General features: G+C 39.9%; 1 protein-coding gene across 3 annotated transcripts in view; it reads left to right on the forward strand.

Annotated features, from left to right (window-relative positions):
• The window catches only part of TAFA2 (TAFA chemokine like family member 2), a 131,464-nt gene that overhangs the window by 107,455 nt on the left and 3,576 nt on the right, over positions 1 to 20,433 (forward strand). For 2 of the 3 annotated variants that reach the window (XR_013843196.1, XR_013843197.1), the window contains exon 5: positions 8,986 to 9,223. The exons of the other annotated variant lie outside the window; for it this stretch is intronic. The gene's annotated coding sequence lies outside the window, so the exon portion shown is untranslated. The remainder of the gene's footprint in view (positions 1 to 8,985; positions 9,224 to 20,433) is intronic. 3 annotated transcript variants of the gene reach the window in all.

A 20,433-nucleotide genomic window follows, 5' to 3' on the forward strand; every position in this document is an offset into this window, starting at 1 on the left:
GAAATTAAACCCAGAACTCTGCAAATCCTAAAAGGCATTCTGTTTTAATATCAGCTCAGTTTCCACAGATTAATCCATATCACTAACTTTTTTTAGAAAAAGTTTTTTTCAAGAGATTCCTGTTGCTCCTCTCCCCTGCCACATCAGTTCAAATTAAATTTTTTGGGGGTGGAAGAAGTAAACCATGCATTTCATGTATGTATGGCTAGAACAGCTTATGCTAGAAATTCCTTTGTCTCTATTCAATTAATTTATCAATTGCATATCCATTCAAGGCTTCTTCCTCAATAAATAGCATATCAAACATATAGATCCTCTAGATTTTTAAAATAACTTCACCCACAATCTTCAGAAATCCTAATTCAAACCCAGAACAAGTGATTTGGAAATTGCACTAAGAGTCAGTAATATATCAAATATGAATAACCTGGTTTGGCTTGTAAAAAGAAGATAATCCATAGATGTTCATGTATAACATAAGAATAACTCTAGTCAAAGGACCTGTTTGTCCTTGGTTCCGTAGTCCCCAAAGAGCTAAAGTTCATAAATATATTTTAAGATCTTGTTGATCTCATGCTTCAAATCTGAAAGAATTTAATAGGGATCTGCATAAAGAATCAATACTATAGTACAAGAATTGTGCCTTATAGCTTCCTTTTGATTAGAGTCTCTTTTGTTTCACAGTTGTTTTGGTGTTGTGCGACAGAATAGCAGTATTCAAAGGCAATGGACATTTAGAGTGATTTAAATGCAGATCTGCTTCTGTGAAGGACTTATCAAAAGAAATAGAAAGGACTAGATCAAAGGCGCCCCAGCCACCCCGAAAGACATTCCTGTGCTGTGGCATTTGAAAGCATTGCTCAGATTGTACTACAGCTAATACATCTTGCGTATCTGATTTTCATATGACAGACAGCACCCAAAATTACATTTTGGCCAACATAAGATGCACTCTACCATGTCTAGTAGCCCCGTTTTATTTTTGTCCTTATTTTTAGCTATTTTTTTAATGAGAGGGAGAAGAAGGGGCAAGTCAGAAAGATGGCATTGACAGTGGCCAGAGATAAGGAAAAGCTGGAGGCAAAGACAGTGGTTGAGCAAGAGAAGCAGGAAAACAGATGTACAGTAGATAGTTAAAGAAAAATGAAGAACACCCCAGTCCTGTGTAGAACGTTGCAGTTTAAGGCTGGCCCCTATCTAAAAAGTTGGCTCCTGTGCTTTCTAAGCAGCTGCTTTAGAACACCTCCCCGACAGCAGTTTACAAGAGCATTTACTCGTTAATCATTCCAGTGCTTCTGTTTGGACATGGGGATGTGCTACCAATTTAAAAAGTGACAACTCACAGGCCAGGTAATAAAGGACAGTTAAACTTAACAATGCACTGTAAATGGTTCCCTCTGTTATATGAAACTGAAACCACACCAACACTTACAAACCAATATCGCACTTTGGAAAGCATGTCAGATGTTTCAAAAGTGCTGAGCAGCCTGGAAGTCTCATTCTCTGAATGCAATGATAACTCCCCAAAATGCTTATTTGCTCTTGGCCACAAGGTTTGCAAAAGTACAAAAAATATATATGTAGGGAAACCCCACACACAAGTTGGGTGAATCGGAGGATCCTCAAAACAGCCTGGTAAGGACTAAGAACGCGTAGTGTCCATGGAATGCTGATTGACAGTTGAAAGGAGGGAATGGAAAACTCTGGAGGAGGAATGGAATTGAGTATGGTATAGAAGGGTACAACTGAGTGGGAGCATTCCACACTGTTCTATTTTCTAGATCTTGGACGATTTCCTAGTTTTCTAGTACTTCAGTCTTCTGCACACATCTAGGGAATACGCTCTATTGAACTCAGTCGACTTTGAATTTTGGCACAACTTGCCAAGGAAGAATTTACATATCAGAATCATCTAATAAGGCCAACCACTGCAAGCACTTGATTTCTCACTTTGCTGTAGCATTGTCTTGGGAAACAATGTTCATAATACCCCTTTACCATTGAGACTGTATAAGTGTATAATCTAGAGCCGGGGGAAATCAGCAAGTCATAATCACAATTAGTTGAGCCTCAACTAATTAGGGTGGGTTTTTCCCCTCTTGTAAATAGGAAACATATCAGCATAGGCTGAGGAGATGTCATGCAGGCTGTTATTTTATGGTGCATGTATTTGCATGTTAAATCAATGCACATGACAATCTATATGTGGGTTTCATACATTTTCATACATGTGTAGGTTTCATACATTTGTTTCATGGAGTGGCCTTTATACTTCTTAGATCAGTTGTCCCGTAGTTTCTGTCCTGATTCACAGCAGGTTTCCAAGACAGTCAAAGATGGGGTTCTTTACCTGAAAATGCCAGGGATCATCCTAAGAATGTTTGTATATAAGTGAGTACTCTACCCTGAGTGATGGTTTTTCTTCTGTGGGAAAATCCCAAGATGGAGGAACAGAGACACATTGCTCAGTGACTAAATCTGTACGTTCATTTCTACATACTGCATCTAATGGTTAGTTCCATACAAGATGGGTTTAATGAACGGAACCAATGCAAGATGCCTACTTATATATTGTGAGGACCATGGAGTTCATAATACATTATACATTTCCAGACAAGAAGCTTTAGATACCATACTACCAAATTATTTCAAAAGTCACTGTAGCCCAGAGAGGGAAATAGCCAAGCTCTTTTCACACGCTAAAGGATGTTACTTATAATTCTTCTGCCCCATCTCACATATCCTAAAACCTTTTGGATATTGATAGTCAGCCAACAGAAAGAGCCAGGAGATTTGATGGGATACCTGGCCTTTCTCCAATAGCTGAAGGAGATTGGACAATGAAAGTAGAGCTCTGTGCACCTGTGTCCAAAAGGGAACCTGAAGACTACACTGTTTGTCAGAATGGTTCTGAATTGATACATCTTTAAAAAGACCATTACAGAGATGATAATAATTGGTAAGATTAATGTATTCATCAGGTGCTGACAGTTGTTTCTATAGCCCTCACGATCCTGATTTGTTCTGCTAGGACTGCTTCTGTTTAGTTGACTGCCCACTGAGCAGAAAAAAATAAGGATGGATAAGGAGGAACAGTAAATACAGAAGGGTTGAAAATGAGTCCCTGGACTTAGGAGTGGAATTTATCTTGAAACCAAGGCTGATATTAGTATCAATGAAACAGCTATGTCAGATGATGATCTTGTCCTCCTCTGAATTACAACAGATGTATGTGCACTTTAGGCAGCTGCAAAGAAGGGTGGGAGGTGGACAGAGTAGAACTGCTGTTTGTGCCAGTAAAAAATGCCAGAAATACAGTTCTCTTGTTGTCTCCTTCCCTTTGCAACTGCTTGCTTTCTCAACTTCTTCTCAAAAAATAGGTCTGTAGTTCTGATTAAGATAAGATTTGTCACAGTGAATCATTTATCTAGAACTCTAGTATGCAGGGTGTTCATTGCAGTGTTCCTGATAGATCCTGAGTCCAACTGTGGTCAGCACACTAGAAGAGCAATGAAATATTTCTCACATTCAGGGTGCAATTCTCAGTTCACTTAATCTGGAATAGTAGTTCTTAACTTCAAGGCAGAACACACCGGCAAGAGTAAGTTGAAGATTACTAAAGGTTTTATTTGTAGAATGTTTGTAGAATGTTTAAGGCTGCAGTTTAATGTGCGTTTATTGGGGATTGACCTCAATACATTTATTTACACTAGTGGCCAAAACTGTGGAAACCTTTTGGGGAAAGTGTGTTTCTGAGGTTTGATGGCTCATAGCTCTACTTCTTTTTGGAGTAATACCATAACATTATATATCAATGGAAAGGAAATTTGATGAAGAATGTAATGCAACAAAGTTTGTTCAATTATCTGTATTCTATCAAAAGTTATAGCCAAATAACCAGAAAAAGGAAGCACAACTTGCTTAGGTTGATATGCAGTAGTTTTCCTTCATTTGAATGTAGCCAATGAGCATGAGTGTTTTTAGGGAGCCAATCAGGTGTTATGAGCCATCAAACCTCGGAAATACATTTTCCCAAAGGTTTTCCACAATTTTGGCCACTAGTGTATTGTATTGACCTCAGTGGGACTTACTTCCAAGCAGACTGGATAGGATTTTGCTGATAGAATGATTTTTTTCCCATTCCTTTTTTTTTTCTCCTAAAGATGCTCAAGAGTCAGATGCAACTAAGGGTAGAAACAAAATTATATTAATGCCAAAGATTCAAACAGAGACAAAGCATGTGCAAGACGAACAGGGATTTGGAGGTAGTCACAGTCGGAACCTGTAGCAGCAATTTGTAGATAATATTCTGTTGCACAAGTGGTGGGTCTGGGGGCAGGACAAAAAACTGTTGAATGTGGGAGTGCAGTACAGCCAGTTTAGAGTTGCTAGCTGGAGCCATAATAAGGCTATAGGAGCTTTCTGGAATGAATAGCTGTTCAATCTGCCAGAGTAGTTCTATGGTTGAGCAGGCAGGATTCCTGCCTAATCCGCAAGGGGATCTAGTTTCTTGGCCTGCCTCAGCCTTCCTGAAAGTCTGCCATGCCACTTGAACAAGCAGCTCGCTAGAACACGAATGGGTTAGGAAAAAGTAATGTATTAAAACTTGATTCATCCAAATCTCATGCTTTAAAAAATGAATTTAATTTTCAAATTACAAAAAAACCTAATACATTAAGCAACATTTCATTATCCAATGCTACCTTAAGCACTCATTTAAAACATAACTAATCACTGTACATATACATGTGTATGAATGATTGATTTTTACCAGGGCTTTTACTTACTTGCTTTTTAAGGTCAGCATATTTCAAAGAAAAATATGCATGGAAAGCTTGTCTGATAGCTGTCTTTTCCTTCATTTTTTTTTTTTAAAAATGCAATTCTTTGTCATCACTTGTGCGTCAACATCTGCTGATCTGTAGAAATAAATGCTCAGGAAGATATTACTCACAATAACTAGGTTTAATATAAACCCCAATATGAGGAATGTTTCATTTCCCCCAGTGGTCAGTCCAGAATTGTGACATTTTCATTAGTCCTAATAAAGGTATTGATGTATCATGAGTTTTGTAAATAGGACAATTTAGAAATGTTTTCAGTGTAGGATCAGCCCTTCATTCATTTTTGTTTCCCCCCAATTATATTTTATTAAGTTTTAACATTTTTAACATATACAGTCAAAATACAAATTTCTCTTTCTTTCTTTTTTTGACTTCTCACTCCTTTTTCCATAGAGTTGTTGTTTCTCCCCTTCTGCTACACCCTATCTTCTATCTTATCAAATCATAATCACAATACTATGATCTAATTACTTCTGTTGTTCATAGCTCTAATCCTGCTTGCGAATTCATCATACTATAACATTTCTTCAAATGGTTCAAAAAAGGCATCTGTCCTTCCATAAAACACCTTCAAACACCTTCATTTGTTTGCCTTCTCCTTCTTGCCTCTTTTTAATCTAGTGCTTCCATTTCCTGCACATTTAATAGGTGTGTAGAAGAGGGGATTTCACCAGATGTAGCTGGCATGACAAGCTGCAACTGCTGGAATTTCTTCTTCAACACGTCTATTCAACATGCAGGAGCCCCGTACCCTTCTACAACTTTCTACTCTAATACTTCGAGAAAAACCGATTTGCACTTGAATCCTTACAACCCACCCAAAGAGCAAAACAGCATCCAGGTGTTTTGGCTCTCCGCATTGCTTCATGGCCCTTATCCTTTCACGATTTATCTGCTCTATATAACATGCTTGTGATCTGTCACAATCTTTCCTACTTACATCTGTGAGTTAGGGCCACTGAGTGCTATTTATTTAGCACTAAAGCATGTGAATGGCTCCACAAGACCTAGATAAGGCCCAATTATTTCTCCAAAGCGCTTACATAAAACAAGAATTAATCACAGGCCTGGGAATGATCAGAGGGCAAGAAAGCGGGGGTTGTGATTAAAGTTGTAGAGCTCCTGCACACCATGGCAGGTTTTTAATGTCCGATTATTTAACATTATAGTACACTTTAAGTCAAATCTAATTCAAAATGCAAGGCATATATATTTCTTCCTGATAGGCTAGGAATATGCACCGATTCTGATTAAAACATATGAGTTTCCCTTCAGCAATTTGGTTTTCATCTGTTAATTTTACCAGAACTATGCGCTTGCAAGATGATAAGAGAATGGAAAAGGCTGACAGTAGTAAGTGAAACAGCAACATGGAATGCTTCATTCAAGGCTATGGAACACGTACCAATTTTGAATGCACCTTGGCAATATTCTCAAATACAGTGGTGCCTCGCAAGATGAAATTAATCCGTTCCGCGATTCTCTTCGTCTAGCGGTTTTTTCGTCTTGCGAAGCAAGCCCATTGACGGCTTAGCGGATTAGCGCTATTAGCGGTCTAGCGGCTTTTAGCGATCAGCTGAGAGGCGGCTTATCAGTGGAACAGCTGATAAGCGGCTTAGCGGCTTAGGAAAGGGGGGGGGAAAGCGAAAAAAACCCGCGGGAACTCGCAAGATTTTTTCGTCTTGCGAAGCAACCCCATAGAGAAATTCGTTTAGCGAAGCGCCTCCAAAACGGAAAACCCTTTCGTCTAATGGGTTTTCCGTCTTGCGAGGCGTTCGTCTTGCGGGGCACCACTGTATCATATTGATGGCTCTTCAACACTATTCCTTGGGAAATCACTGTATAGTACATAGAACCCTTTGTGAAAATTAGTGTCTTCCTACATCACAGTTACACTTTTGGTAACTAATAACCCACACAGTAAAAATTATACTTCAGTTCGTTTCAGAAAGGGCATTTTCATTAAGCACAAATTCATCCAGCCTTCCATTATGAAGTCTGGTATTAGCATCTAATGAACCTAAACATCATAATGTTTTCCTGGAAGGCAAAGGCAAATATTTCTATAGCAGATTATTAAATGGAAATATAGTCATACATCTCCTTACACATATCTTTATTTTCTTCGCAAGTGAACTATTTCACCATTTTAGCATGGAAGGATTGGGAGTCTCAGGAGATTTCCCCTATGGTGTTTTCCTACAGTGATGTCTGCCATTACATCCCACATGTTGCTTCCTAAAAGTGTAATGGTCCCATTTTAAAGAGTGTAGAAATCTCCACTGCTGTCTCTAGGTCAGTGGTTCTCAAAGGGTGTGGAGTACCACACTGATGTGTGGTGGCAAGTGTGGCAGGAAGGTTCAAGGGCAACCAAAATAACTTTTAAATATTTCAGTGTAGTGTAATATCAAAACATTTTTTTCAACAATAGGGGGAGAAATGGGGAATCTGGAGCCTAATCTGGTTTATTGTGGAGTGACATTAGTTCTTTTGAGTATTTTTTTTTAGTCACGCCCAAATTTACATAATAAACAATGGCATCAGGTATTTCTAACATTTTCTTATAAGCAATGCTATTCTATCTGGAGTTCATCTGAAAGCTATCTGTGCACATAGCGGCCACAATCTGAAAAGCTATATGCACAGATGGGCCCCTTTGTTAGTTCATGAAGGCCAGGTATTGTGAGCAGATTCCCTTCCATTTTGGACAATGGGAAAATCCCAGCTGTGGTCGCAGCACTTGCACACTGGATCTCAGCCATTCTGTTTTTGAAGCATTTATCCCGTGGTTGTGAATTGCAGGTGTTGCATTAAGACACCGGAAATTATGTGTCCAGAATAATGCAGATTGGGCCCCTCAATGGAACCAAACAAAGCAGCCCAAATGTGCATGAAATATGGGAGCGTGTCAGAGACGGGGACGACCCTTAAACAAAGTGAGGCAGCAGATGCTTCCTCTGCTACCCTATAGCCCTCCGGTAGGGGCAGGGAGATGCTCTCCTGCAACCAGCAACTTTTGCACATGGAACAGATGAGGTGCTATCTTGTCTCCGGGCAGCAAAGCGTCTTGGGGCCACCCTGATCTGCATCCTTATAGATTTCTGTATGAAGTTGAATAGTGGGGGGAGGGGCATGATACTAAAATTTAATTAAGCTTTTTTGTTATTTACTAATTTAATTGCAAACAATGCAGTGATTGCAGGTAATGTCATAGTGCAGTTACATTACATTCCACCAACAGCTAATTGTAACTGATAGTGCCCATGTTGACCATTAAGTAGTTCTCATTCAGTTGCATCCAACATCGCACAAGTGTATTTCTTTTCATCCAGAGTGAGATTTCCTCTTCCTTCCTGCCCCTGTATACTCCCCACATCTGCAGAGCAGATATTGGGGGGTGAAAGGGGAGAAGAGAGGAAAGAAAAGTCCTATTACAGTTGTGAAAATCTGTTCTGCTAGCAGCTGGTGGGCAGCCACAACTGGGTATCACTCACTGATCTCAATGGGTAGTACTCTCAGGTAAGTATAGGGTTACTGCTCAGATGCATTTATTTAGGCAGATATTTGACTTTCCAGTTTAATTTTTTTTTGGACTGTTTTATCAGCTGCTTCTGTCTGTACTTATTATTGTTGTATTGGGGTTTTTCATTTGATTTTAATATAGTTGCAAGCCACCTTGAACATTGTGTGCACAGTGGAAGGACAGGATACAAATTTTCAGAAATACATTCCATTGCTTTCACTGGGACTTATCCATGACTAACGCTTGCTGGGTTGAATCCTGAGTCCTCTGTCCTTGCAGAAAAAGTAACATTCATGTGGCCTTCCCCCCTCTTTTAAATAAACGTTGTCTTCAAACAAACTTACATTTGTTCGTTGGTCAGAATTAACACAATTTAATAAATTACTTCCTTGATTTACTTCAATTTAAAGAATGTTGATCTGCCTTAGGATAATTATATTGACAATCTATTTCATTAACTTGGAACATTTCTCGTTTATTCTGTAAGAAAGAAGCTATATTTTTCTACAGCATTTAAAGTCACTTTATCTTTTCCTTAAAAGCAAAATGCTCTGCCACTAATCCCAGTTTTTGTCTCATACAACTCATTCTAGTGCCTGACATGTGTTTGTTTCTTAGGCAAACGTGTAAAACCCTTCAAGAACAAGGAGATTTCTGCTGTGCCTGGTGACAATTTTTGTTTATTCCACATACACACACACACAATATTCTGGCTCCACGTTTGGGGCAATAGTTGTCATGAATCCTACTATTGGTCAGATTCTCAGGAAGGGCCAGAAGGTTCGTTGAGGAGTAAAGAGTCAAAACCTCTCCCGAAAGATGTTTCAGCCTTGCTTTGTTACTCACAGAGCAGCAGGTGTGTACAAATACAGGTTTTCATAGTTGTAGCGGTATTTAATGTATTGTACTGTTTCTCAAACTCACAGAGCACCATTTAATCACAACATTACCATTAGAAAAATTAAACATATTTTTTGCAAAGTATTATGGGGCTGTTTGTACGGACAATAAGTTTAAAAATAGCATCATAGACTCGTTATTGACTACAGTAGCCACATCCTTTGTGTATTTGTGTCCTCATGTCTCTGGTCAAACAAGTGTGGCTTTTGCAGAGCTTTAAGTTATCCCCTAGTGAAGCCTTGTTTCCATCAGTGTTCTGTAATAAACCTGTATTGCAGGCACCTAAATACGGATTACTATCCTAAATGTACGAAAAAACATTAAAAAATATATCACAACATATTCCAATATTTAAATCCCAATAATATTGAAAGCACGATGTTCTTAATCTCCCTGGATTATCCTGGCCTATAAGGATAAAAGCCAAAGCAAAAACATGGTTCTTTAAAAGTGTATTATGGTAAATGCTGCAATTACAGTGATATGTGATAGATTGAAATAAGAAATGTAACTTTTGTAACTTGATTATTTTTCAGGTTTAGGCTTTAACAGTGGTACCTTGATTCCATTGTTGTACGTTTTGGTTCTCGAACGCTGAAAACCTGGAAGTAAATGCTTCCGTTTTCGAACATTTTTCGGAACCCGAACGTGTGACTTGGCTTCTGCTGAGTGCAAGAAGCTCTTGAAACCAATGGGAAGCTGTACCTCGGTTTTCAAATGTTCCGGAACGGATTACGTTTGAGAACCAAGGTACCACTGTACATATTAAATCATTAGACCAACATAAAATTCCATCCACTGTAGCCAGCAATATAGCATATTCCAAAACGGTGTTTAGCAGTCAACAAAGGCTTTCACAAACAGGTATTGAAAGCTCATCATAATCTGTGCCAGCCTTGTTTCAGAGAGGAGTTCCATAGAGCTCTATAGTAAAGGACTTCTCTCAGGTTGCTACACACTATGTCTCAGTTCGTGGTGGCCCCACCAGGAGAACCCCCTCTAATTATCTTAGCAGACAGTCAGTTATATTTGGGAGCAGGTGTCCCTTTTGATATCCAGACTTGCAGAGTTGCACAGAGTTTAATATGTAAGCATGTGCACCTTAAATTTGGCTTTGTATCAAATTGGCAGCCAGTCTGAGTAGGATTGCCCTAGTTGTTGTTATTATTTATTAATTTTTTAATACCTGGCCATTTTCCCTGACTGGGACTCATGGCGGCTTACAGATGAAAATAACAACAGTTACCAAACAATAGCCCATGTCTTCCTTACTTGCAACTTTACCTACAAGTTTAGAAATCTGTTTGTCTTTCATCAGATTTATATCCATGCTCATCTGTTATTTGTTCAGGTGTTTTCAAATTTCAAATTTATTGGATATGTGACAGTCGGGTCAATAGAATGTGCATATATATTTACTGGATTTACATATCTTCCCATTTTTACTTCTTGTATATTTTTGACATTTTGGGTTTAAGTGGTTCTAAATCTAGGACAAACAGCAAGGAGCACAGCCAACTTTGGGTCAATCCGAAAGAGGAGGAAGACATAAAAGCAAAATAAGAAAAGCATGTAATAGCAAACGGCACCCAACAACTGACATTGCAGTGTACATTGTTATGAAGCTCTACCTGCAGTTTTTAGCTTATAATGCACTTATGTCTCATAAGGAACTTTGTGTGTCCCAGTCAGTACTAAACACTGAGCCAAAAAACATCTTCCCTTTGGTTGCAACCCTTTAACTTGTTCATAACAAGAGTTGAGGTGAGCAGTAAGGTGCCATGTTTGCTGATAACACCAAATAATTTAGGATTGTTAAAGCAAAAAGGGATAGCAATGAGCTCCAAAAGATTCTCTCCAGGCTGAGGAAGGAACATTAAAATGGCAAGTGCAATTAAGTTTCGGCAAGTATAACGTGATGCAAATTAGAAAGCAAATAGGCCAACACTACATTCATGCAGATGGCATCTGTGACAAACTAGAAAGGGATCTTTCCGTTGCAGTAGATGAAAACATCAACCCAGTGCTTGACTGCTGTGATGAAGGCAAACTCCATGTTAAGGATCCTTAGGAAAGAGATGGTTATCTTACAGCTTTTGCCACCTGTTATCAATAATATTCATAGATTAAAATACCTTTTTGGGGGGTCTCTGCTGTTTAAGAGCTTTAATTGGCTCATGCTATTGGTTTACAGTTTTTAAATAATTTGAATGGGCAAGAGGAAAATTCAGTAGTTAACAACAACGTTAAAAAGACAATCCTTTCAAAATCAAGTTTTACTTACTGTATTTTCCGCTCTATAAGACGCATCAGACCATAAGACGCACCAAGTTTTTGGAGGAGGAAAACAAGAAAAAAAACATTCTGAATCCCAGAAGCCAGAACAGTAAGAGGGATCTGGCTTCTGGGATAGTCGCATGAAGCCTCTTCAGGGCAGCAGGATGAAGGCTCCCCCTGCCCTCAAGAGGCTTCGCACGGCTAAGCCAGAAGCCAGCACAGCAAGAGGGATCGCTGCGCAGTGATCCCTCTTGCTGTCCTGGCTTATGGAATAGCCGCTCGGAGCCTCTTGAGGGCAGCGGGAGGAAGGCTCCTCCAAGAGCCGTGCTCCCTTTAAAGAGCGGGGGGAAAGCCCCCAAGAGCCGCACACACGCTCCACGTGGCTCTTTAAAGGGAGCGCTGAGCAGAGCCTCCCGCCTGCATTTGCTCCATAAGACGCACACACATTTCCCCTTACTTTTTAGGAGGGGAAAAGTGCATCTTATAGAGCGAAAAATACGGTATCTCTTTGACATTAAACGGACTTCCCTTCAAAGTTAAAGGGATTAACCTGCCAGGAAGCTAGGTCAGTTGCATTGAACCACTCTGTTCCTAGTTAATAACAGAGAAGCTTGAGTTGACCCACGTGAAGAAATTGAGGCAGGAATCAGTGAAGATGGAAACGCCAGGCCAGGGCTGTTACTGTTTGTGGCAATAAGTAGAAAACAAGAAGCAGTGGGCGCATAGAGCTGACATAAATAGTGCTTAAACAGTAGGTTATGGACAACTCCAAATTTGTGAGATCACAGGTGTTTTTGAGTAGATTATTGCAATTATCACATGATAGCCTAGCTATCTGGAACTTCTGTTATAAGACTCTTTTCAGCAAGGCAGTATATTTGTGGGAAACTCTTTGCCCATTCAGCCTTGCGAATTGGATGTCAGCTGCTCATCTGAATCTACCCTAGTCTGTAAGAACTAATAAGCATCAACTGATAGCATCACAAGACATAAATGGTTTAGACATTAAATTGCTGCTGGGCCACTTGGAAAGCTACTGAAAGTAAAAATGTTCAGGGCACTCAGTGATAGGCAGCAACATCTACATCTACATGTTTTTACCCATGAGGATGAAACACTTAGCAATTATGGTGAAATCAGAAATAAATTCTGAGTTGCAGGACTGCAGTTTATTTGCTTTGTTTTACTTGCAGTTCATATAATGCCAATTGTTTATGATAATGTTGCAGATGACAAGAAAAAAGCACAGTGCATTTGTACTGATTTTATAATATTCCTATTCTGGGATTGTTAACTCCAAATATATGTTGGAAATGAATCAAGTTGTTGTTGTTGTTGTTGTTGTTGTTGTTGTTCTTCTTCTTCTTCTTCTTCTTCTTCTTCTTCTTCTTCTTCTTCTTCTTCTTCTTCTTGAAACACCTTATAAATGAGATTCATGGGGAAATGTAATAATTTGGGACTTGTTTTCTGACTTTTAAGCCACTAATGTCTGTCACTGGATAAAGAACTTCATGTTCACCTAGGCTTTTTAAATAACTGATGGAGTCTGTTATTCTCACAATTTTTCAATCTGTGCTTTAACTTGTAAGGGTGGTATGAGGTACTTGAGTGTATTTATATTGCTTTTGATTTATTTGGTTTTATATCTTCTGTATATTCTAATTGTTTTCTTATTTATTGCAAACCACATTAAGAACTTTATGTTATGCCACCAGTCAGTCAATCAGTCTTTGTTTCCATCATGTTTTCAAGCTTATTTCTGCAGCCATGGAAGTATTCATACCAGGATGTTCCACATTTTGATTTTTTGACGTGGAAAGCTTGATAGAAAATATAATGACAATAAAAAACAAGATGATGAATGATGCCCAAACCAATAAGTTGGTTTTTTCTCAGAATGCACAACTGTGAACTATGTTACCACAATCTCCTTTGCTTACACAAATCACATACTGTTGATGATTTGACGAAAACATACAGCACAGTTTCCAAAATCCTTATACCAAGTGCCTTCCCATCTGTTCAAAAATGTGTTTTCAGACAAACTCTGCTTTTCACGAAGTGCAGAAATCATAAACTACCTCCATTCCACTTGCCTGGCTGCAGAAGTCTACTGTAATCTAATACAACAGTCACACAGGAGACTTGATGATATTATTTGTTTTCAGGCCATGCATACATGTGTCACAGACACACAGGAGGCATTCCCCATTCCTTCCCATGTAGGAGGGAATATCTCTTCTAATGTGACATCTATAAGTATTTATGGCAAAAAATTACACACACACACACACAATATTAATTTTATTTATTTATTAGATTTATTTCCTGCTCTTCACCAGAATACCCCAGGAATAGCTCAGTTGGAAGAGCACGAGACATTTAATCTCAGGGTTGTGGGTTTGAACCCCACGTTGGGTAAAATATTCCTGTATTGCAGGGGGTTGGACTAGATGACCCTCTTGGTCCCTTCCAACTCTACGATTCTATGAATAAACAGTTATTTTTTAAAAAAAACCCAGATATAACTCTTACAATTAACAAACAAGTAAAACTATTCAAAATAGAAGAGAGCATGAAAAAGAAGAAGAAAAAGAGTAAGAAATAATAAGAAAAAACTGACAAAACTTAAAACTTATAGGGGTATGGTATAAAGGGGAGGCCACAAGAGTATGCTTACTACACAAAAAGGTGTGGGACAGGAGGAGAATGAAATGCCCTTCCATTACCTTTCCTTGCTAAACTCCCCGGTTTTAAGGAATTTTCTCCCTGCTCTACTATGAGAGGGCAATTGTGGTGGCAGGGGTGGGGGAGGCTGCTTAAAAACAGTCCTGGAAAGATTGTGGGGGGTATCCACTGCCCCCACCATTTGTGTGACAAGTATATGACCAGTCCCCCTTTATATATGACATAGAAGCACACACATGCTTGAGATACATGTAGCTGCAAGTTTGGCCTTTACCAAAATACATACAAAGGGTTTGATCCAGGGCTGTCCTTCTGTAAGCTGAAAGGCATTTCCTGAGTCAGTGCAACAGCTTTATGTTAGAAACAGAGCTAAAACCCAGCAGTGCGCTTCTTTTAGTACAAAGCGGCGTATGATTCTGTTGCAGGAGGTCTGCTAGCTCAAGCCATAGCACGTTCTCAAGAGAAATGGTCTTGATCAGTGTCTCAAGACCAAATTTGTGCTCTGCAAAATCTTCCACTTGCTCTTGTGCAAGTGATCATAACGGAGCCAACACCGTATTTCTGGATCCAGCACACTGTTACAAAATAAAATTCTGTATGGTAGTACCCTGTGATTTAAAAAGCAATAGGGTTCTTGCTCAGTGGTAGAGCCCATGCTTCTCATGCAAAGTCTCCCTGGTTCATTCCCTGCCATTTCCTGGTGGAACAGACTCCTGTTTGAAACCCTGGAGATTTGCTTCCGGTCAGCATAGTTGAAACAGAGCTAAATGGAGGAATAGCCCGACTTGATATAAGGCAGCATTTGGTCTTTCTGTACCATGCTCCACCTGTGCTTTGGAATAATGACATGTGCACACACATGCAACACATCTCAGCACCACCCATTGCACCTTAACTCGGTCTTAGGAATGATTTGAAGAAAACATTTTGGAGTACTTGGCAATCCCTTTTTCTTACCGCCCTGAACAGTTTGGTGTCATCAGTAAACGTGGCCACTTCAGCACTCATTTATAAACAAGTAGGAAAGCTCAGGTCCAAATAATGGTCCTTGACAGAAGCTCCTTCATACATCCTTCATACATACCTTTCTGGAACAGCAGGCTAGATTTTCATCACCCTATAGGGCAACTTTGGCAGATGGGTGGGGTTGTAGTTCAGTAAAAGCTAGAGGGACACATATTAGCCATTCTTCTGACATCAGAACGGATTCTTCTTCATTAACCCCCTTTCTGTTTCTGAGCAGAAGACACCAATGAAGAAATGAGAAAGGCCCTCTCATTTGCTGCTACATTATAAATACCTCCCAATCCCAGCAAAATCCTGTGTTGAGGATTTTACCTAGTGATACAGCTTATTATGTTCCTATTTGCCTTTGTATCAGAAAGGCACCTGGGCAGTTCGGTTGGCAGTAAATATTGCTGCAAACATTCCTGAGATCATTGTCTTTCCAACAAGTGGCTCTTGTCCAGGTTTGTTAATTGTCTTACTTTAAATGTTGTGAGGATCCTATGCCCTTTTAAAATGTGTTTTTTTTGGGGGGGGGTGTTATTGGGTTTTTGTTTTTATTTTGATTATGTATTTTGTGGTTATATATTTTGATTTTATTCTGTGAACTGCCCTGAGACCTCCGGGTATAGAGCAGTATATAAATTCAGTAGTAAAGTAAAGGTAAAGGGACCCCTGACCATTAGGTCCAGTCGTGGCCGACTCTAGGGTTGCGGCGTTCATATTGTTTTATTGGCCGAGGGAGCCGGCGTACAGCTTCCGGGTCATGTGGCCAGCATGACTAAGTCGCTTCTGGCGAACCAGAGCAGCGCACAGAAACGCCGTTTACCTTCCCTCTGGAGTGGTACCTATTTATCTTCTTGCACTTTGACGTGCTTTCGAACTGCTAGGTTGGCAGGAGCAGGGACCGAGCAACGGGAGCTCACCCCGTCACAGGGATTCGAACCACCGAGCTTCCGATCGGCAAGTCCGAGGCTCAGTGGTTTAACCCACAGTGCCACCCAATAGTATGTGCTATTCAATATGTACCTAGCCATGATAACAACATGTCCCTACCAAATATATAGAAAGCAGATTAGGGCTGTGTGTGTGTGTGTGTGTGTGTGTGTGTGTGTGTGTCAAAGTACAGTACTGGTGAGCAAAAACAGCCAAGCTGAATCTTTCCCTCTACACTGACCTCTCCAAAGTTAGTTCCTCTGTGGGCGATTGCTTCATGTCACAGAGACTCACAGGAGGAAAATTATTGGTGAAGTGCAATTTTGTAATGGAAATTGGAGATGGTAAAGAGTTTAGGTCCTTCCTCCCATGCTCATTGCACACATGCTATACTTTAAAATCTCTCTTCCCCACATCCTCCCTGTGCTCAACAACAACCCAATTCTGATGCCCAGGTCTATTTCCGTCATTTCCACCCTGTCTGCCAGTTTGGACCACTTTAGATGTCGCCACAGTTTTGTAATGCAGTGGTTAATAGGCAGATTTTATCCTTCAGAGGACCTTCTGAGTTATTCCTGTGGTAAGTGATGCCACGCGAGCCGAACATGCGCTCATCGAACTTCATCTGAGGTGTAAAATTCTTTTACATTTAATTATCGATTGTTGTTTTAATATAGAAGTGGCGAGTTCACATGCAATTACGCTTGGCTCACAGAAGCCATTCACCAATTCAAATTAAAAAGTCTTGAAACAGCAGAGTAATTATACCGTAATTGCACACTGAGCACAGAGAAAATGAAGAGAGCCTAATTCTTTGTATTTATAACATAACAACCTATGTGGAAAAAAAGACATTAGCATAAAGGGAGCCATAACTCGCCAAGTATGAACAAATTAATTTAAATAAATATTTAGGGTGTTATATCCTTTTCCATCTGTAGTACTGAGCAACAGCAAAAGTTAATTTTCAGATGTATTAATAATTAATTGAAAAGTTGATTGGAATTGATTGGAACACATTTGGAATGTTACTGTTCTCCTAGGATGTTTAAGATCGGCTTGGTGCCGCTCTCAAATTCTGTTTTTCTATTTTTATATATATAAAAAACCTGGCACAGGACTCTACCTTCCAGCTGCTCCATTGCAAACCTTACACTCTTTCCAAAAAGGGAAGCTTCCTGTAAATAACATGGATGGATATTAGCTAAAATTTAACTGCATTTTTATGAAATTGACTTCCACATCTGAACAGTAATGTGTAAGTGGATGGATGCCATTAACACTAATGGCTGGTGTGTGCTTCCCTTGTATTGGGATTTATATTCTCAGATAGTGGCAAATTTGGACTATTCCAAGTATTACTCAGAGTAACAGCGTGTGACCTATAAGCATAAAATTAAGAAGGAGAAGGAGAAAGGACAGGTGGAGCAGCAGGAGTGCTGGCAACAGAAAGCTATTAGAGGCTCCAGTGAAACAACAATAGTAATGATAATGGTGATAATAACAATAAGCAAACTAAAATAAAATGCACCCAGTGAAGCAGGAATTCGTCTTCTAAATAAACAGGGATGGTGCTATAGATATATATATATTTATGATCATGCACCATGCATGGCTACGTTGTGCAGCTGCACATGAATTATTTTGCTGGCACATTCTGAAGATGGAATTGAGAATTATTCTGCCTGCTAGGATACTAACATGCTATGTGAGTTGTATGACACATCCTTAACTGCAAAGCGGAGGAGTCTCTTTTCGAACTGGACTGTTTTATGGGCTTTTGCAGAGTCACCAAAGGATGATAAAAGCCTAAGGATGATGCCAAATTTGACATTTCAAATTTCAGTTTGTTAACCCTGCCCTTGCTAACCTCAAGCTGTTAGGTAAAGAAGGAGAAAATATTCACCCAGTCTTGCAAAGGACCGTGTTACATTTCTTTTGGCTGCATAGAAAGGATGATCCTGTGCAGGCATCATGGTTTGGAAGAGAGTTCAAGCTCCTGTCTGAAGTGCAAATGGTAATTGCCTAGCCATAGCTATGGTGAAGCATCAGAACAACACAGAAAACAAAGGTGTTGATTAATTTGTGTCAGTTCAGCCAGTTTCACTGGTAGGGTTAAAAAATAATGAATGCATTGATAATTCTAAACCCCACATCTCAACAGTAGTTTTCAAAGTGTCTCCCAAGGATGAAATGTTGTTGTTGTTTAGTCGTTTAGTTGTGCCCGACTCTTCGTGACCCCATGGACCAGAGCACACCAGGCACTCCTGTCCTCCACTGCCTCCGGCAGATCAACTTATCTCCAGAGTTGATAAAAGACTCGTATGCAGATGCTTTTGCTGAAGGCAAAGGAATATTTCATCATTAAGGAGCAAGGCCCTTCAAAATCAGATGTATCTCTTGATGAACTGTTACCATGGTCAGTCCAGTGAGTCAGCCCACCAGAGAAAGGAGTGCATTGTTTAATGGAGTTTTAATACAAAAAAGCAACATGATTATTAATTGCATCCACTGATGCAGCAGAAAGACTCCTTAAAGATGTTCTCTTTGATATGACAGTGATCTTGTTTTCTTTCCTCTTCATGTTTTAAATGCAAGTCAGGCATAGGGAAAAAATCCAATTACTGTGAAATTTTCTGTCTTATGCATTCTTTCTATGTGATCCTTTTATTTTTATGTTGGCTCGGATGAAAGTGCTCCAGTGAAGTTTTGAGAGCTCCTTTATGTACAAGGGATTGGAGGATGAATATATCTTGTGTACAGAAATGTCCCATCCCCCGCCTCCAGTGTTGCCACTTCTGTCTCCCACCAAATTATTTCTGCTTTTTGACTTGAGTTTGAGACAGGAAAGATTGAGAAGTACATTTTGAAAATTGCTCGAATTCTCAACAATAGGCTTGTTTCCAAAGCAGAATTGGTTTAATTCATTCTTTCTGTGGTTGCTGCTGCTGCTATTTTTTAAAAGCGCTCCTGAAAACTTTTCTGAAGTTATGGCTCCAACCAAGAGGTGAAAATCCCCACGAGAACTTTCTTTTTAAAAGTATGCTCAAGTTCTCCCAAAACAAGATCCTCCTCTGGTTTTGGTAGAATCTCAGCAATGGCCTTTAAAGTAGCAACATGAGTTCATTATTTGGGGAGGGGAACAACTTTGCGCAAATGCTGGTCAGGGACTGTTATTTAGGTGTCTATGATGACAGTCCTAATATATTCTTTAAGGAGTATTATGTACTTTTCATTATTTCGCATTATCTGCAAACTAATATTTAGGCTTTCTATGTGTTCTGCTTAAAAAAAAAAAGGCTCAAATTTGTTTTACAGCCATAGTCCTTCAGTTTTAGACAGAAATGTTCCAGCTACTACCATGTTGTAGAGAGCCACTTGGATTGACTATCTCACAAATTGCTTTTAAACTCCTGTAGGATCTACCTTCCTATAGCTTAATACTTTTTCTTTTTCTTTTTTTAAGTCTAGCCCTTTTACTTTTTCACCACTACCATTTAATTCCAACTTGGTTTTTTAGCCATCTTTTATCACACATCCAGGCACCGGATGAATAGAGACTTGTTTCAAACAAATGTGTTATTAAAGTTTATTACATTTGTTATTTACTACATGTGACAGAATGAAATGCAGTAGTACATGTACACATATACATTGGTCATTGTAGTGGTTCTAGGGGTTGCTCGTGCGTAAGTTGTCGCCACACCTGGCTGAGTTACCTGGGTGAACCCTATTCTGTCCGAACAGTCACTCACCCGTGGCTGTCTCAGTCACTGGCAGAGTGCGTCAGTGGGCGTTTCTTGAACTTCTTCCAGCAAAGAAGCTCTTTGACGCCTAGTCTCCGCCTACTCTCCCTGCACGGAAGCCTTCTGCACAGGGAAGGTGTGGGCAGCGGAGGACCTGTGCTCTCCCCGCTGGTCTCCGGCGAGGAGTCATGGAGCCACCTCACCGATTCCCCCATCTGCCCCCCTTCTCCCCTGGTGCTACGCTGATTTCCCTCCCCAAAAGATGGGCTGCTTCTCTCCCTCCTGGGACGCTCTCCGTAATCCCTCTGGAGCCCTCCCTCTCCCTCTGGCTCTGATGGCAGTTCCCTGACAGTCATCTAACAATATTTGGCTTTATATTTGCTTAAATCTGTCACAGTTACTTTGTAAGACTTTGCCTCAAAGGAGAGAGCCCTGGTTTTCACCCTGTGTAAAGCTAATAGTCAATTTAGCTTTTGTTCCCCTCCAAAGTTCACTCAGAGGCACTGCTGCTGTC

The sequence above is a fragment of the Podarcis cretensis genome (assembly GCF_951804945.1).
Source record: "Podarcis cretensis genome assembly, chromosome: 10".
In the NCBI taxonomy this organism is placed as follows: Eukaryota; Metazoa; Chordata; class Lepidosauria; order Squamata; family Lacertidae; genus Podarcis; species Podarcis cretensis.